This window comes from Camelus bactrianus, chromosome 6, assembly GCF_048773025.1.
Source record: "Camelus bactrianus isolate YW-2024 breed Bactrian camel chromosome 6, ASM4877302v1, whole genome shotgun sequence".
In the NCBI taxonomy this organism is placed as follows: Eukaryota; Metazoa; Chordata; class Mammalia; order Artiodactyla; family Camelidae; genus Camelus; species Camelus bactrianus.
The window spans coordinates 97,873,228-97,890,622 of record NC_133544.1 but is presented as its reverse complement, the minus strand read 5'-3'; the positions used below and the strand labels follow the sequence as shown (position 1 = coordinate 97,890,622).

Here is a 17,395-nt window from a genome sequence, read left to right as displayed (position 1 = left end):
GATTTTAATAGATACCAATAAAACAACTGTTTATAATGAGATCTCTTTCAACTCTCACCAATTTAAAAGTTTTTCCAAATTAAAGGATCCATCATATGGCCATCATTTTATATATATATATATAATAATATATATATTATTATTATATAATATATATATAGTGATTTTAAACCACTAAGATGAAGAGGCTCTTCCACATGATAGTGGGGGTGTTGCCTAAATAAAATTCAAAGGTTTACTCTTCAAAAGCTAAAGGCCTTTGTGGTCCAGGCTGATGAAACAAAGTTTAAGATGGCAAAATATCTGACAATTGGTACAAAGAATTGCTTAGAATCCCAATTTATTTGCGTGGCCACCATATGTACACAATACTTGAACCTTTTGTATGGCAGAGTCCAAGGTTTCCTTAAAAAAAAAAGTAAACTTATATATACATACATACACACACTTAAAACACCCAGAGAAAGATAAAACGTTTACATTTCAAGGACACAGGAAGAGAAATCCAAGTTCCCCCTAACGGGGATTTTGTTTTTATAAGATCAGTATTACAAAAAATGTTTTTTATCAGGCCTGGTTAGTTAATTTCATAGTGAGTTTTTTTTTTTCTAACTCCCAATTAATGCTGTAAGTTTTGTACGTACATAAACATGGCTGGGGTAATAGTTGGAGGCTGGCAATCTGTCATTTTTTCTTTTCTTTTCTGTTTTTTATTTTTTTTTTGAAAGTTCTATTCCACATTGTAAGGTCGGGTTCTCAGAATAAATTTCCTAGTAAGATTTCCCTCAGGGACAACTCTATGGCATGAAGTCTTTGCCTCTACCACTCCTGCAAGATTCTCTGTCACCAGAGAAAGCTGTTACCAGCCAGGATGAGGATCCCATTTTTGGAGTTGAAAGGTTACTCATAAGAGTTTTACTTTTATCCTGAAAAATTCAATGGAGGTAACCAAATTGAGGAAAACATTAGGACAACCTCTTACCTAAACACTCAGCCCTGAACCCAGTGTCCTTCAACTTGGACACACTCGGGACGTCTCCACTGGGTGAGTATTTTCCTGGTATGTTTCCACCAGCCCCTCTTCAGACGTCTCCGCAAGGTGGGTATTTCCCGTTATCTTTCAACCAGGCCCCACCCAGTATGTCTCCACTGGGTGGGTAATTCACCCCAGTATCTTTCAACTGGAGGGCCAGTTACCTGGAAACACCACCAAATAAAACTCAGGATCATCAAACAATATGTGATTTCCGAGAACCAAGAGAGACTCACCCAAATTCATCTGGACTCCCCGAGGAGGCAGATGGGCACAAAGGGCCACTTATGGTACCAAGGTTCCAGATACTTGGAGAGTTCAGGTGGAGAAAGTCTGCTCTGGGTCCCTTCGTGGTGTCCAAAACTGTTGACTGAAATACATGTGCAGCCTAAAAGTTAAGAGTTATGTTTTATTTGGCAGGACGACTCGAGCCGTGATGACAGCCTCTCAGATCTCTCTGAGGGACTGCTCCCAAGAGGTTGAGGAGGAGCTAGGATATATAGGAGCTTTACAACAAAGACCAGGTTGTTGGAACAGTAAAAGATTGCTTGTTATCTAAAGAAAGCCAGGTATCTCAAGTTCAAGAATTTAGTGCTTTTCTATGTATGGGAGGAAGCAAATATTTTGGACTCCCTGAATTCATTCTTTAAACAAGCACCTAGCTACCTAGGGCCAGTATCCTGTCCTTTCTTATTCTGAGTCTGCTCAGAGGGCACCATTGTGAGTTGCTGCAGCTGCTGGGCTGCAGGCCTGTCCTCGCTGGGGGTTGGCGGCAGCCGCTAATGACTTGGTTTCAGCATTCTTTGTTTACTGACATGGTTGCAGTATTTTCATTCACATTGTAGTATTTTCATTCACGGACTGATTATGGATAACCTGCAACCTTGGAAAGCAACCGAGATGGAATTACTGCAGGTACCTTCTTCTTTAATAAGCCGTGTGCAAACATAAACATGGAAGAAGCATACATTTGGATTTGGTGGTGTAGGGAAGGGTTTCTGCACATTACAGGAGATCGCAATGCAGAATTCCTTAAGTCCACCTTTCTTTTCTGTAGTGGTTTCTGAGAACAGTTTATGGTAATTAACCAACATTGACAAATGGTGGCACACATTGCATTTAAGAGCTGGCTGGCTGCAAACTTGTGTATTGGACAGGTGGAATTCATAGGCAAATTGTCAGGTGGATGGGAGAGAGATGGAGCCTAGGCCTGGGCCCAGATTCCGGTTTAAATAGCCATTTCCTCACCATATGGCTTTGGACTAGAATGCAACCTCTCTTAACCTGTTGGTGAATTTGTGAAATGGGCATTATAATATTCGTTTCTTCCTGGGATTTTTGTAAGTTCTAAAGAGTATTGTAGCACTCATGAAGCACTTAACACACTGGCACTTAGCAGTGTTCACTGTGTGCGGCCGCCCCGCTTGGCGTGTGTCAGAGCGGTAAAGGCAGCATTTGTCTGTTGAGGGCGCACTGGTAGCCCCTTGAATAGGTTGTGAATTTGGTGATTCCCTTTAATCTTGGTAACTCTGTGAGCCATGGGAAGTTATTTTCATGGACAGATGAGGAATCTCAGGGTAAAGAAGACTGTGTAATTTGCCCAAAGTCAGACCATAATTTTGGGTGCAGGGGCCTCGGTTCAGCATGGGCCCCAGGGCCTTCTGCCCTCTCCGTTCAGCACCAGAGCCAGATGTGTGGTCGGCTGTTTCCCAGCCCAGAATATCGGGCAGGCCGCAAGACACACCTGGCCCTGCACTGCTTGAGCAAAAACTCGGGAGGAGAGGAAGTTACAAAAGGGATAAACATAAAAACATATGACAGCAAACTGTGATCAGCACTGAGAAGGAAAGAACACGCCTCGTAATGCAGAGCTGCGAGCTTTCCCGTCGGGGCTGCTCTGGGGGCGTTCATCTCAGCTAAACAAACTCTGCTGCTGCACCAAGGCAGGAAGGCAGGGAGCGTGTGGCCAGGTAGACAGGGCCTTGTTAATCATACTCATTCCCCATTAAGCTGCAGCTGTCACGGGCACTTACCTAGTAAACAGATGTCTTCCATAATCATCACGCACTTTTCTTGGTAGTTTTATTGCCCCACCTTTGAGATGAGGTCATTGAAGCTGGGGAGTTTGCTGCATGCCCGTAATCACCATGGAAATAACCCCACTGGTCTTTCAACCTAGACTGGTGTGGCTATCATGTCCCAGCCCTGTGAATGGCATCGTGTTGCTTCTCCCAAGTGGCCCAAATGACTGTCATTGATATTCTTAAATCGTAGGAAATGGTCTGTGACAATAGGAGAAAAAGGTAGTAAGTATTTGTTTGGAAAACTAGAACAAAATCCAATTCTTCCCCAGATGGGGGAGCGTACCCTGTGTCACTCACCCCACTCACTGCGTGTCACCTCCTCCCTGCCGCCTCTGCATTCAGAAGCCACTCTGAGCCTTTGAAGAACATTTTGCCTCATGACACTGTTGACTAGGACCTGCGACCTCTCTGTCCCTGGTTAACTCTCTCTTCAAAGCCATTTAAATTTTTTGCAGTCTCCTCCTCTCAGATGTAAGAATATCCTCTTTCAACTTCTTGATGAAGCTCCTTAATGAAGATCTCGTGAAGGAAACTTAGTCAAAACCTGGGAGGTATGCACACAGTGACTGCAACCTCAGCAGTTTATGAAGTTCAGAATCAGATTTGTGGGTGACTCAGGAAAGGCTTTTTTATGGTAACAAGGGGAAAGTGAAAGGATGCAGGCTGTGTGAGACTGAAACATCTCGGTCCCAGCCAGCAAGGCACCTGCGTTCAGGATGGTGTGTGGGGAGTGCAGAGTTCTCACAAATAAAGAAATGTTGGGATGGGAGGGAGGACAGTTAGGTACTTTACTGTGGAGGGAAATAGTGGGTTAACCATTTCCTGGTTGAACAAGAGGACTGTGACATGATGTGCTTGTATTTTGGAGAGAAGGGTTTTGTGGGGACAGGCCTAGGGAGAACGCTCTGTGGCTGGGGAGTCAGCAAAACAGAGAAACACAGAGAACCGGGCAGACCCCAAGGCCCCTGCATGGGAAGAGGCTGCCCACCAATTCGAGCCCTGGGGGCACCTTCTGTCCCTTAGCTGGGGCCTCAGAGCTCCCTTCACAACCCAGTCCTTTTGATACAAGGAAAAAAACGTGAGGCATGAGAAGGGCTGTGTCCCAGGGTTTGGTTGAGCCCCTGGGATGTGTCCCACCAGATTTTGTTCCTTGGCTTTGTGCAGTAAAGTATTCAAGAGCAAGCCAGTGTTGAGGAAAGGTAGATTTATTCACAGAGACACATTGAAAGGCAAGAGAAAGGCCACGAGGTGTGGGGTTTGAGTGCTCAGATTAAAAGGAGGTACACACTCCACATAGTGTGGGCTTTCTCCGAAGAGGGAGAGAGAGGGGTGACCGCGAGGTGGCGCTGTGTTGCTCGTTTTCTTGGGCTTGGGGTTTCATTTGCTAATATATAGAAGGACCAGCCTAAGGGCAAGGGGCTGGGATTCCCAGGGAGTTGGCCATTTCCCACCCTTTGACCTTTTGTGGCTAGCCTTGGGACTGCCATGGTGCCTTGGGTCATGTTATTCACCATGTTACTATTACAATGGGTGTATGATGAAGCTCAAACTCTGCTAGAAGTTAAATCTCTTCATCCTGAGCCTCAAGGCCTATTGGGGGTTGAATCCTTCACCATTTTGATGTTAATTGCTGTAGCCTTCCTTGAATGGCTGTGCTCTGCCCCTTCCATCCTGTCTCACTGTGATGACACAGAGAGAGCAAAGGCCGGGCCCTGCCTGTGCTCCTGCATTTAACAGCGGGAGGTGTGGGGTGGGCTTATGATGACTCTGAGTGGTGAGAAAGATGTTTCAGATTTTGCCACGTGAGACATGGGGACCTGCCAGCAGCCATCACAGATTTATCTCAAGGGCATTATCGCTTGTGTTGTTATGGAAACAACAGGCCAGCCAAGAAACATGCACTGAGATTTATTACGCCGGCGGGCTCAGACGGGCTTCTGTTCCGAAGCTCTGAGCACCTCCAAGACCTGCACATGAGGTTCTATAGGGTTAATTACAAGTAAGGGGCTATTAGCCAATAAGGCTCAAACAACAAAAAGCAAGGAATCAGTACACTGAATCTTATGAATTTGGAACAGATCACTTTACTGACAATTGTTGACCTTGGATTTACAAGTTAACTTATTAGCCCATTCAACTGACACTAAACTTCAGATTTTCGAGTTAGCTCAGCAATACTTAGATCAGTAAACCGACACTTATCACACTTAGATTTGTGACTTAGCTCGTTAGCCCACCTGGGCTTTTCCTTCACAGTGTCATTCATCTTTTCTATATTTCTTTTTTTTTTTTAAGTATTTAATCCAAATTTAATATCAGGTTTTTTTGGAAAGAAATGTCTCTTTTTCTTTTCTTTGGGACTCTTTTGGGGGGTAGGTAATTAGGTGTATTTATCTGTTAGTGGAAGCCCTGGGGCTTGAACCAGGGACCCCGTGCACACTAAGCACACCCTCTACCACCCCCCCATGATATTTTCTTTTTGCTTTAGCTGCCAAGAATCTTACAGCTGAATTTCTAGTCGGACTTTAACACTTGCCCTGACTCCAGGGAATCTATTTTTATGACTTTACCTCCCCCAGGTTTCATTTAAGTATTGAATCTCCAATTTCTCTTCACTCTCAGTTTTGCCTTTTTGTTGTTATGGTTGTTAAGGTGTGTTTAAAAAAATTGTTTAATTTCTCTTTTAGCAGGAGGCTGAAAGTAAATAAATATGTGAACAAACAGCACACTTAAATGCTTTTATACATTCTAAGCTGTTTAGTAATTACTTAAAAACCGAATTGAATATTAAAGTGATAACATTTTTAAATTATTTTTTAATTTTTTACAAAGATATAGCTGATTTAAAATATGATATGTTTCAGGTGTACAATAGATGCTCCATTTATAGTTACTGTAAACATTGGCTGTATTCCCTGTGTTGTAAGATACATCCCTGTAGCGTGTTTACATTACATGTTGCAGTTTGTATAAGAAAGTTGGGTAACGCAGAGTCTGGGGCATGGCTGTGTCTGATCCAGGGTCACGCTCACCCTGCCTGTCAGAGCCCAGGCCCTCACTCCTGTCTGCAGGGCAGCGAGTGGAGGCAGCCCTCATCAGCGCTGGCACCACCCTCTGAGCGGCAGTGACAGCAGTGTCTGTGTGTGGACGTGCAAAGTGTTTTTCCAGGAGCTTTACATGCATTTCTGCATTTAATAATTAAAGCCCTCCTGTGAGGAAGCGTTTTATGATTTTAATGAATAATACAATTTATTTTGATATTGATAGACTTCAAACCTCCGGAAAATTTACAGAAGTAGTACAGTAAACGCTTAGATACAGTTCACTTTAAAGGGCACTATTTGTCCTTTTGTGTCTGGCTTATTTTAGCATAAAGTTTCAAGGTTCATCCATATTGTAGCCTGAGTCAGTACTTTATTCTTTTGGTTTCATAATATCCTTTTTCTTTTTTTTTCATTTTTGTTCTATTTAAAAATATTTTCATTGAAGTCTAGTCAGTTTATAATGTTGTGTCAGTTTCTTGTGTACAGCACAACAATTCAGTTAAATAGGAACATACCTGTATTCATTTTCATATTCTTTTAAACATAAGTTACTATAAGATATTAAATATATTCTCCTGTGCTATACAGTATAAACTTGTGGTTTATTCTATACATACTCAGTATCTGCAAATCTTGAACTCCCAATATATTCCTTCCCACACCCTCTCCACTCTGGTAACCATAGTTTGGTTTCTATGTCTCTGTGTCTGTTTCTGGTCTGTAGATAAGTTTATCTTTTTGTGTCTTTGTTTTTTGATTTTTTTTTTTAAGATTCCACATGTGAGTGATCTCATATGGTATTTTTCTTTCTCTTTCTTGCTTTCTTTTCTTTCAATGACATTCTCCAGGTCCATTCATGTTGCTGCAAATGGCATTACTTTATTATTATTTTATGGCTGAATAGTAGTCTATTGGAGAAATATACTACAGTCTCTTTATCCAGTCATCTTTCAGTGGACATTTAGGTTGTTTCCATATCTTGCTACTGTAAATAGTGCTGCTGTGAATATTTGGGTGAAAGTGTCTTTCTGAGTTAGGGTTCCTTCTGGATATATGTCCAGGAGTGGGATTGCAGGGTCATATGGAAGTCAATTTTTTGTCTTTTGAGGAACCTCTATACAGTTTTCCACAATGGCTCCACCAAACTGCATTCCCACCACAGTACAGGAGGGTTCCCAATTCTCCGTAGCCTCTCCAGCATTTACTGTCTGTGAACTTCTGAATGATGGCTATTCGGACTGGTGAGAGGTGAGTCTTGATTGCAGTTTTGATTTGCATTTCTCTGATAATGATATTGAGCATTTTTTTCATGTGCTTATTGGCCATTTGTATGTCTTCATTGGAGAAAAGTTTCTTTAGGACTTCTGCCCATTTTTGAATTGAATTGTTTGTTTTTCTTTCTTATTAAGTGTAAAAGCTGTTTACATATTCTGGGAATTAAGCCCTTGTCAGTTTCATTTATTGCAACTATTTTCTCTCATTCCATAGATTGTCTTTTTGTTTCCTTTCCTGTGCAAAAGCTTGTAAGTTTAATTAGATCCTACTTGTATTATTTTGCTTGTATTTCTATTGCTTGAGTAGACTGCTCTAGGAAAACATTGTTGAGATGTATGTCAGATGTTTTGCCTATGTTTTCTTCTAAGAGGTTTATAGTGTCTTGTCTACATGTTTAAGTCTTTAAGCCATTTTAAATTTATTTTTGTGTATTCTGTGAGGGAGTAGCCTAACTTCATTGATTTACATGCGGCTGTCCAGTTTTCCCTACACCATTTTCTGAAGAGGCTGTCTTTACTCCATTGTATATTCTCACCTCCTTTGTCAAAGATTCAATGACCAACAGTTTGTGGGACTATTCTTGGTAATTTTGTTTATACGTTCATTGATGGATGGATATTGTTTGTAAACTTTGGCTACTCTGAATGATACTGCCATGAATATTGATGTGCAAGTTTTTGTGAGAATATATTTTCATTCTGTTGGCTGTACAGTTGGCCCGCCATATCTGTAGTTTCCACTTCATGGATCCAGATGGCTGGTTGTAAAGGGACTCGAACATCCTTGGATTATGGTATCCAGGGTGGGGGGTTCCTGAAACGAACCCCCCGAGGATACTGAGGGATGACTCTATATGTAGGAGTGGAATTGCTGTGCCATATAATTCTAACCTTTTGAGGAAACACCAGGCTTTTCCAAAGAAGCTGCACCATTGACCCTTTCCAATAGCTGCGTATTGAGGGTTCCCATTTCTCTGCCTCCTGACCGACACTTGTTATTGTCCATGTTTTGATTATAACCATCCTAGTGAGTGTAAAATCAGATATCATTTTGATGTTGATTTCGCTAGTGATGCTGAGCATCTTTTCATATGCTTATTGGCCAATTGTGTATCTATTTAAATACTTGGCATATTTAAAAATTGGGTCGATTTTCTTTGTATTGGTCAGTTGTAAGCATTTGTTTTATATCCTGGATACTAGTCTCTTATTAGATATATGCTTTGCAAAATTTTTCTCCTATTCTGCAGATTGTCGTTTCACTTTAGTTTTTTTAAACATTAAAACAATTTCTTTCTAGGGGAGGTAATTAGATTTATTCATTTTATTTTTCTTGCTAAGCACGCACTCTATCACTTGAGCTACCCCCTTCCCCTTCATTTCACTTTCTTGATGATGTCCTTTGTAACAAATGGTTTTAATTTTGATGAAGTCCATTTTATCTTTCTTGTTTTTCACTTGTGCTCTTGGTATTGTATCTAGGAAGCCATAGCATATCCTTGAACCACAAATATTTAAACTATGTCTTCTTTTAGAAAGTTTATACATTTAGTTTTTCGTTTCTGTCTATGATCCATTTTGAATTAATATTTTATTTGTTATATAAAATACAGTGGTCCAGATTCCAGATTCATTCTTTTGCCTTCAGATACCCAGGTGTCTCTGCACCATTTGTTGAATAGACTATTCTTTCAATGGAGTTTTGTTGGCACATTTCTGGAAAAATGACTGTAAATGTAAGTTTCCCCCCTGGATTTTTTATTGTGTCTCATAGATTTATGCATTCAAACTTATGCCAGTACCATAATGCCTTGAGTACTATAGATTTGTAGTAACCTTTGAGTGAGTCCTCCAACTTTGCTCTTCTTTTTCAAGATTGTTTTGGCTGACCTGGGTCCCTTGCACTTCCATATGAATTTTGGCATCAGTTCTTCAATTTTTGCAAAGAAGTCAGCTGGAATTTTGATAGGGATTCCATTAAATTTGTAGATCACTTTGGGGAGTCTTAACATTTTTAACAATATTGTCTACCATTCCATGAACATGGGATACCTTCCATATATGTAGATCTTTTAATTATTTTTGGTGATACTTCAAAATGTTCAATGTGCAAATCTTGTAAAATTTTGTTAAATGTATCTCTAATTTTATTTTTAATGCTGTTGTAATTGGAAAGGCTGAGCTTCCTAAGGGTGGGACTATATATCAATTTATTTATTTCTAGGATTCCTACACAGCAAATACCCTAGATTTATATTTGCTACATAAATCTATCCACAATTCTTCCCACCCCCGTGTCATAAGAAACCAAGACCCAATTTAAGCTACCTGAAAACCTATGTGGAAGTGAGAAGTGAGACCCTTGGTTGGGGCTTTGTGCAGATTATACTGAAAGCTTATTCATTATGGCTTCATCTTAATTTCTTTTAAACAATCCTTTCAGTTTTTATAGTCAGATACATTAAGAAAATGCCCTTTAGATGTGTGGAGGAGCTAAGACTATAATTTTCAAATAATTTCTAGTGAGAGTGTTGTACTTGAAACTAATTTGCATCAATCTTTGAAGATTTATGTTTCAGGAGCTTTGACTATATAATACCTGTCTTTATTCAATAACTACAACTAAATGCTCAAACAACATGTAAGAGTTTGAGCAAACTGCCCCCGCCCCGTAGTGCTGGTTGGCTGCAGCTATAACTGGAGTCAAGTCTTACCTATCCCAGTACGCTTGGGTGGATCTGCTCAAAGGGGTTCGTCCAATAGTTTGTTGGTAGTCTTTTGGACAAAGCTATAAAGCATTGATTTAAGGTTTCTGGAATGGAATCTATTTTATTAATATTAAGTAAGCACATATTGAGTGCTTACTGTATGTTGGGAATTGTCCCTTAGCTTCACATGAATATTATTTCGCTTAAAATCTCTCATATTTCCTTGTTATTCACACTTTACAGATAAGGAGTCTGAGTATTAGGTTTTCTCTCTTTTGGGGGGAGCTCATTATCAATGATGGGAAGTTGTAAGGAAAAAGATACTGATTCATCCAGAGAAAACATTTTTCTGAGAGTCAGCACTGAAGAGGGTGATCATTGTTTGAGTGAGAAGAGCCCCGGGTTGTACGGAGTCAGCATCCCTGTCCTGGACACGGCAAGTGTAGCGCTGCGTGGTGGGTGAGGTGGCGCGGCCGTGCAGGGAACGCAGATGCCGGGCCGTTGGGCTGTACTCAGGCCGGTGGGGCTTTCTCCTAAGGGAAGTGGAACGTCATTGTCAGATTTTAAGTAGGGGAGAGGGGTGCTCTCGTAGATCACTTTTGTCTTGTAGAATGATTAGAAATATTTAGAAGGCTCGGAAGGAGGTGATGTGATAAGTCAGAGTAGGGTGGCTGTGAGGTGTAGCAGTGTTCAATTTTCAAGTGGTTTTCAGTCCCAGTTTTGTGGCTCAGTAGCCGTGTCACTTTGGATGATGCACTCAAGGAAGTGAAACAATTTATCTTATTAATTGAAGCAGTGATATACCGACTTCCCAGGACTTCTGTGGAGATCCAGTGAGATAACGTGTACACAATGTGCAGCGTGGTCCCCAGCACAGAGTCAGTGCTGAGGGAGTGCCAGTGAGAACCTGGTAGTTGAGGTGTGGGTGGTGTGACTCGTTGACTGAGGAAATTGGGCCCTGAAGGAGGGGTCCAGTCACATCTGTGAGTGATGGGACTGAGCTGGGAGACGCAGACAGACCTTGACCCCGACAAGGGGCCCTGGGCAGGACGGCCATGGGAGGAGCACCATGAAGTCAGCTCTTTGCAGGTGGAGTTGGAGGTGCCCTTGAAACATCTAACTGCAGTGCCACAATCACAGAGGATGTCTAGGCCCGGGCTGTGCATTTTCCTATAATCTCAATCCCTGAGGACGCCAAGGTATTGATCATTGAACGTGAAGACATACTTACAGGACAAGTGAATAGTAGCATCATCTCTGTCATCAAAGCTCACGTCTCTTTATTCATCACTCACTTTGCTAATTGGGTACTTACAGAGCTCACTTCACCATCCTCACCTGGGCTCAGGCTCCACAGGAAAGATCTTGTGAGTCTCCCTCTTTACCAGAAGAAAACACATTTAGCTGGTAGACTTCTCTACCTCGCCAGACTTAGAATTTTAGTTTGTTGATTTAATTCTGTTTTCTGTTGGTCGTCGCCTGACAGGAGAGACATTTTACCTCATGGTCAGGTTTCAATTAGCTGTTACTGGGAACTGCTGATCTGATCTATAGTGTATTCTTTCTATTAACTTTGTAGAGTACTTATCATTTTTCTGTCTTTGCCCTTTAATTTTGTTTCCTCTTCAATGTTCTATCCTATTTGAGGCCTTATTTTATTTTTTAATTAAAAAATGTCTGTTAGCAGTTTAGAAAACAAAAGCAAATAAAAAATGCACATGATAGCTAGATTTAGAATATATCTAGTGTGTTTTCTGTCTCGGCAATGGAGGGTTCTAGAAACTCTTGAAAATCTTCATTACATAAGTTCCTTAAAATGCTGATTAAGAAATAAGACCTTCCTTCCTCATCTTTCAAGCTGCACAGCTAATTGTCAAGAAAGTGAGGGGAAATCCTCAGAAGCCAAGTCAAACCAGAAAGCAGGGATTCTGGGAGATACGTGAACCTTAGAAGCCCTGGGGGCCAGTTGGCTCCTGAACTGAGTTTCAGTTGCCTTGACAGGAGGGTAGGGTTGAGCCCCAGGCCTCTCACACTGGGAGTTGGATGGCTGTTCTTATGTAAGGCCAAGCACATCCTGAGAATCCTGCTTTATAAATTGTGAATTAGAAAGAAAAGTAAAAAAGCATTCCTCAAGGCAAGGAAGTAAGGAAAGTCAACTTTTTTGGAAGCGGGGAAAAATAACATATCCAATGTAAGTATTTAGTTTAAATCTGTTCTGGCATGAGAGTGACAACAAACTCCTGGCAGAAAATCACAGCTCCTGCCGGAAAGAGAAGTTGTGTTTTGAATGAATCAGTGGGCAGCCATTCCGAAAAAAGATCTCCAGAGTCTTCTGGATCAAGATACTGGACCCAAACACCTCCCTTCCATGGTCTCATTTAAATAATCAGAAAGGTTTTAAAGGAAAGAAGCCATAATCATAGTTCTATTTATTGACATTAATATATGCTAGGAATTCAGAGGTGACTATTGAGTTGTCTCCTCTTTTATGGACCTTACTTTCTATTTGACATAGTTGGGGAACTTGGTGAAGGGTGGTGTTAGTCTGTTGCAATTAGCCAGGACAGGAGATTAAGAAAGCAGTGAAGGGCAGGTGACATTTTTAGCTGAGGACAGTCCTGTTCAGTTGGTTTGTAATTGCAGGCTCGTTGAGATGTCACTGGAGGGAATTGATCTTATGGAATTTGGACTTAACTCAGGCCTCTTCAGAATGGACAAGTGAACCTGGAGAAAGACAGTCAAATCTGTGCAGAAATTAAAGTCCACGTGAACGTGCTGTATCCCTGAGCCAAAGATAGGACATGTAGGCAGCACTTCTTGAGGACAGAGGAGTGGTTTTTAAGGTTCTCCAAGAATGAAGCCCAGGGAAACTGGATGGCCAGTTGTCAAACTGTGACGTTGCTCTTTGGACGGTGTACCCACCGAGGTTATTGGCCGTTTATAGGTTTCCATTTCTCTTTAATGCATGACAGGTGATGAGGACGTTGGCATACACTTTTGACACCTTGTCGAAGTGACTGTGTACCTGCCTAGAAGCGCGGGCCAAGCTACGGCTGCGCCTTACATCTTGCCGCCCATCCCGCTCCCTGGCTCCGTGATCACGGCAGAGTGGTTCCTTGATGACCTGTCCGTCTCCGCTGTGACATCATAACCCAACAAAATACCGGAGCGTATTAGCTTGGCTTTGTTCTTTTCCATCCTTCCCTTCAAATGATGATGACTGATAATGGACCCAGTTACTTTTGCATATGATTTACATGTAGGGCTTTCAGTACAAACCTCGTAATCCCCACTGTGTGATCTAGAGAAGAAAGTTACATTCTTTCCAAATTGTTTTGATGCACTTATGTGGGAAATTGATGTACGTTTGAATATGTATTTCCTCTCTGAATCATCATGGTTACAGATGAATATTTGTAGACATGGAATGAGTTTACTCTATTTGAACTGTATGGTCCTCTAAATTCTCCCCAGCTTTTTAAAGTCATCACTGGAGTGCTACCTCCACAGTGTCCCAAAGCATCCACCGCTGCCTGTTCTTCGGACACTGTGAGTTTCCAAGTTGGAGAAGGCTGCTGGCTGTTTAGGCATTCTCTGGCACATCTCTGGCTGGCTGATGTGAGCTTAGCACACAAGATTTGGCAGACAGTATCTAACCATGGTCACGTCCATTTCTGGAACACTCATTTAGGATTTTACACCTATGCTAGTGGCATACGTTATTTCATTTAGTTTTCCCAACAATCATAATTAGATTTTATCACCTGTATTAATAAGGAAACTGTCAAAGCGAGTGATGTGCAGACTTTGGACTGGAACACTGGTCTTTCTGATCCTATCTCTGTTCCCTCCCCAGCCTATCCTTCCAAATGGCCAAGAGACTCTTCCTCAGTCTTGAATTTCCCGCTGATGTTACCACTGTCTTTGTTTCTGGAGAGGAAAACAAGTCTAAACTTACTTTCCAGTTGGAAATGGAATGGAGAGTTAACGTTGGAAGCCGAGAGAGTCTGTCCTGTGATGAAGCGGTCTCTGAGCCACTTCCATGGGGACGTCACGTCACTGTCTGGGCCCCTTGCACAGCCTGTGCACAGGTGATAAGCCAGATGTGCCGAGCAGTCCTACCGGACAGGGAAGTGCGTTGGAAATCAGTTTGGGTATTTGGTTTCATTAAATAGGTTCCTGAGGGCCTTGGCCTGGCACTTCAAGTGGGACCACTCCCTGTCCCACAGACTTATGCTCTGGGCCCGGGCAGACCTAACGTGGCCTCAGCCTGAGGCTCAGGGCCCGTGGTGATGAGGAGCATTTTAGTCCAGGGTCTGCCGGAGGCTCTGACACTTCTTGGCCGTGGGAATTTGTCCAGGATGATAATAAATCCTCCCCGAGATTCAGATTTCCTTGCCTGTGAGCCGGGGTAGTAATAGTTTCTGAAATGATTGTAATGATTCAGTAACGGGCACAGCGTGTGCTGGCAGGTAGCTGGTGTTTAAGGAGCAGAATTCGCAGTCAATCTGTCAGCCTCTCACTGTGTGCTCTGTGCTTTGAGAGGTTGTGTGTTTGGTGAAAGTCCCGCCCAAACACTAGGGTGTAGATGAACTGTTGTTCCTTTACTTTCCTTTCCTTTTCCTCTTTCCCTTCTCTGTGTCCCATGTTTAGGTAGCAGATTCCTCTGTTTCAGGGAATACGCGCCTTTCTAGTAAAAGGAGAGGCGGAACGTGGAAAGGTGGGGCCCAGAGGAGGTCTGGAGCGTCTGCACAGCGCTGCTTCCATGCATTTCTGCATCCGGTCCCATCAGTGCACGAAGTCAGCCTTCCTCTTCCTTCCTGTGTCATTGGGTCTCTATTTTAAGGGAAAATTTTTTAAGGGTCTTTTTTCACTTACATGTTTCGTTCAGATGCTTGTTGCTTTTCTCCCTGTGCTTCAGCATTCCTAGGAGAGAATTCAGCAGTGCAGCATCCTCTCCGAGCTCTATGAGTTGATCGGCTTCCACCGCAAGTCCGCCTTCTTCAAGCGGGTGGCCCCCGTGCAGCGCGCGGCCCCCGGCATTACGGAGCCTGGCGGGAAGGCATGCTACCGACTCCTTCTGCAGACGCTTCCTGGCTACAGTCTGTCGCTGGATCTGCAGGACTTCAGCAAAGGTGTTGGAACTAAAACATTGCTTCAGTCCCATTAACCATGCCTGGTTTGGGCCCTGCTGTCCTGTCTCATCAGGGTGAATTCTGATTCGTTTAGAATAGGGCTCAGCACACTTTTTCTGTCAAGGGCTTGGGAGTAAGTATTTCAGGGTCTGCAAACCTCCTGATCTCTGTTGCAGCTGCTCAGCTCTGCTGTTCAGACGCCAGAGCAGCCAGACATTCCTCACACCCACAGAGCTTTATTAACAGCGGTGTCTGGGGCTGGATTCAGTGTATGAACTGCAGTTTGTCCCCACAGCCTCCTCACTATTGACGCCTGCACCAGAGCATGCATTTGCGACAATGGGTGAACCTGCACTGACACGTCATCATCACCCAGAGCCCAGACTTGACACTAGGATTTACACTTGGTGGTGTGCACTCTGTGGGTTTGGACAGATGTGCAATGACATGTATCAACCGTCACAGCATCATACAGAGTAGTCTGTCTTAGTGACCTTAAAATGCTCCGTGCTGCACCTCATTCATTGCTCCTTCCCCTCTAGCCTCTGACAGCCACTGATCTTTTAGTCTCTGTGGTTTTCCCTTTCCCAGAACACCATACAGTTGGAATCAGACAGTTGCGGAACCTTCCCAGATTGGCTTCTTTCCCTTAGTAATATGCATTTAAGGTTCCTCCATGTCTTTCCATGCCTTGATAACTCATTTCATTTTAGCACCAAATAATTGTCCATTTTCTGGCTGGACCACAGTTAATCCATTCACCTACTGAAGAACAGCTTAGTTGCTTTTGAGTTCTGGTGATTATGAATAAAGCTGCTATTAACATCTGTATGCAGTTTTGTGTGTGGACATAAGTTTCCATTTCGTCGAGTAAACACCAAGGAGCACAGTTGCCGGATCATGTGTTAGGAGTACGTTTAGTTTTGTAAAAAATTGCCAGACCGTCTTCCAAAGTATCTGGGCCATTTTACATTCCCACCAGCAATGCATGAGAATTCCTGACGCTCCACATCCTCACCAGCATTCGGTGCTGTAAGTGTTCTGCGTTTTGGCAGTTCTGACAGGTGTGCAGTGGTACCTCGCTGTTTCAGTCTGCATCCCCTTGATGACAGATGCTGTGGAGCATCTTTCCATAGACTTCTTTGGCATGTAGATTTCTTCTTTGATGAGGTGTGTGTTCAGGCATTTTGCTCATTTTTTAATCAGGTTGTTCATCCTTCATGTTGAGTTTAAAGAGATTTTGGTATATTCTGGATATCAGCCCTTTATCAATGGTTCCCTGCCCTTCACCTGCTGCACCGGAGTTGTCCTTTGGGTCTCAGTGGAGTGTCAGCTCTTCAAAGAGGTTCCCTGTCTTCCCTCAGCCTAAATACTGTCCTTGTATTTTTCACTTTCATTGACTCATTTTGTTCTTTTTAAATAGCATTTCCCATAATTTGTAAGTACATTAAAAAAAGGGCAATGGTTGAACACCACCTCCCCCACCAGGCTGTGTGCCCTGTGAGAGCAGAGGCCCTGTCCCCACTCACCGTTTCCCATGACAGCACATGGCACATGTCCATGTAAAAGTGTGTAACGTGGGGCCAAACCTGATGAGCAGCTATGATGACATGTGTTGGCTTCCATTTATTGAGTAGACTTTGTTTCTGATCTTAATTATTAAATCATATGAATGAAACTTGTTTGTTTTGAAAAATAAACAACAAAGCACACCTCCATTTGATTGGTACTTTCTACTTAGCCTTCTGACACAGGAGGGGATGTTCACCATCATTTTGTGGAGGAAGTTTGGGAGGTAAAGTAAGAGAGTGAGATTAAATAAAGTAAAAATGATAACTATCAGTTGGCTTTATTTTCACTAAGACATAAAAGTTACTTTAAACCCTATCTCAGCTGTTGTTCTGTTGTTTTAAATATTTCTCATAGAATTAAATGGAAGCCCACTAAACCCTGAAAGGGAAATTGTGTGCTCAGGTCCTGAAATGTGTTTATGTCTATTTCTTGAAATGCACATTTTCCCTGCTGGTTACAGAAATTCGAGGCGGGAACACAGCCGTCCGCTGTGTGTCTGCCGGCTTCACGGGCTGCTCACTTTCATTTTCATTTTCTTGTGTTGC

At 42.5% G+C, this 17,395-nt stretch overlaps 1 protein-coding gene across 2 annotated transcripts in view; it reads left to right on the top strand.

Moving 5' to 3' along the window:
• Window positions 1-16,996, top strand: part of LOC141577999 (trafficking protein particle complex subunit 9-like) — a 110,527-nt gene extending 93,531 nt beyond the window's left edge. For both annotated transcript variants that reach the window (XM_074366433.1, XM_074366434.1), the window contains one exon: window positions 13,116-16,996. The gene's annotated coding sequence lies outside the window, so the exon portion shown is untranslated. The remainder of the gene's footprint in view (window positions 1-13,115) is intronic.
• The last annotated feature ends 399 nt before the right edge of the window (window positions 16,997-17,395 follow it).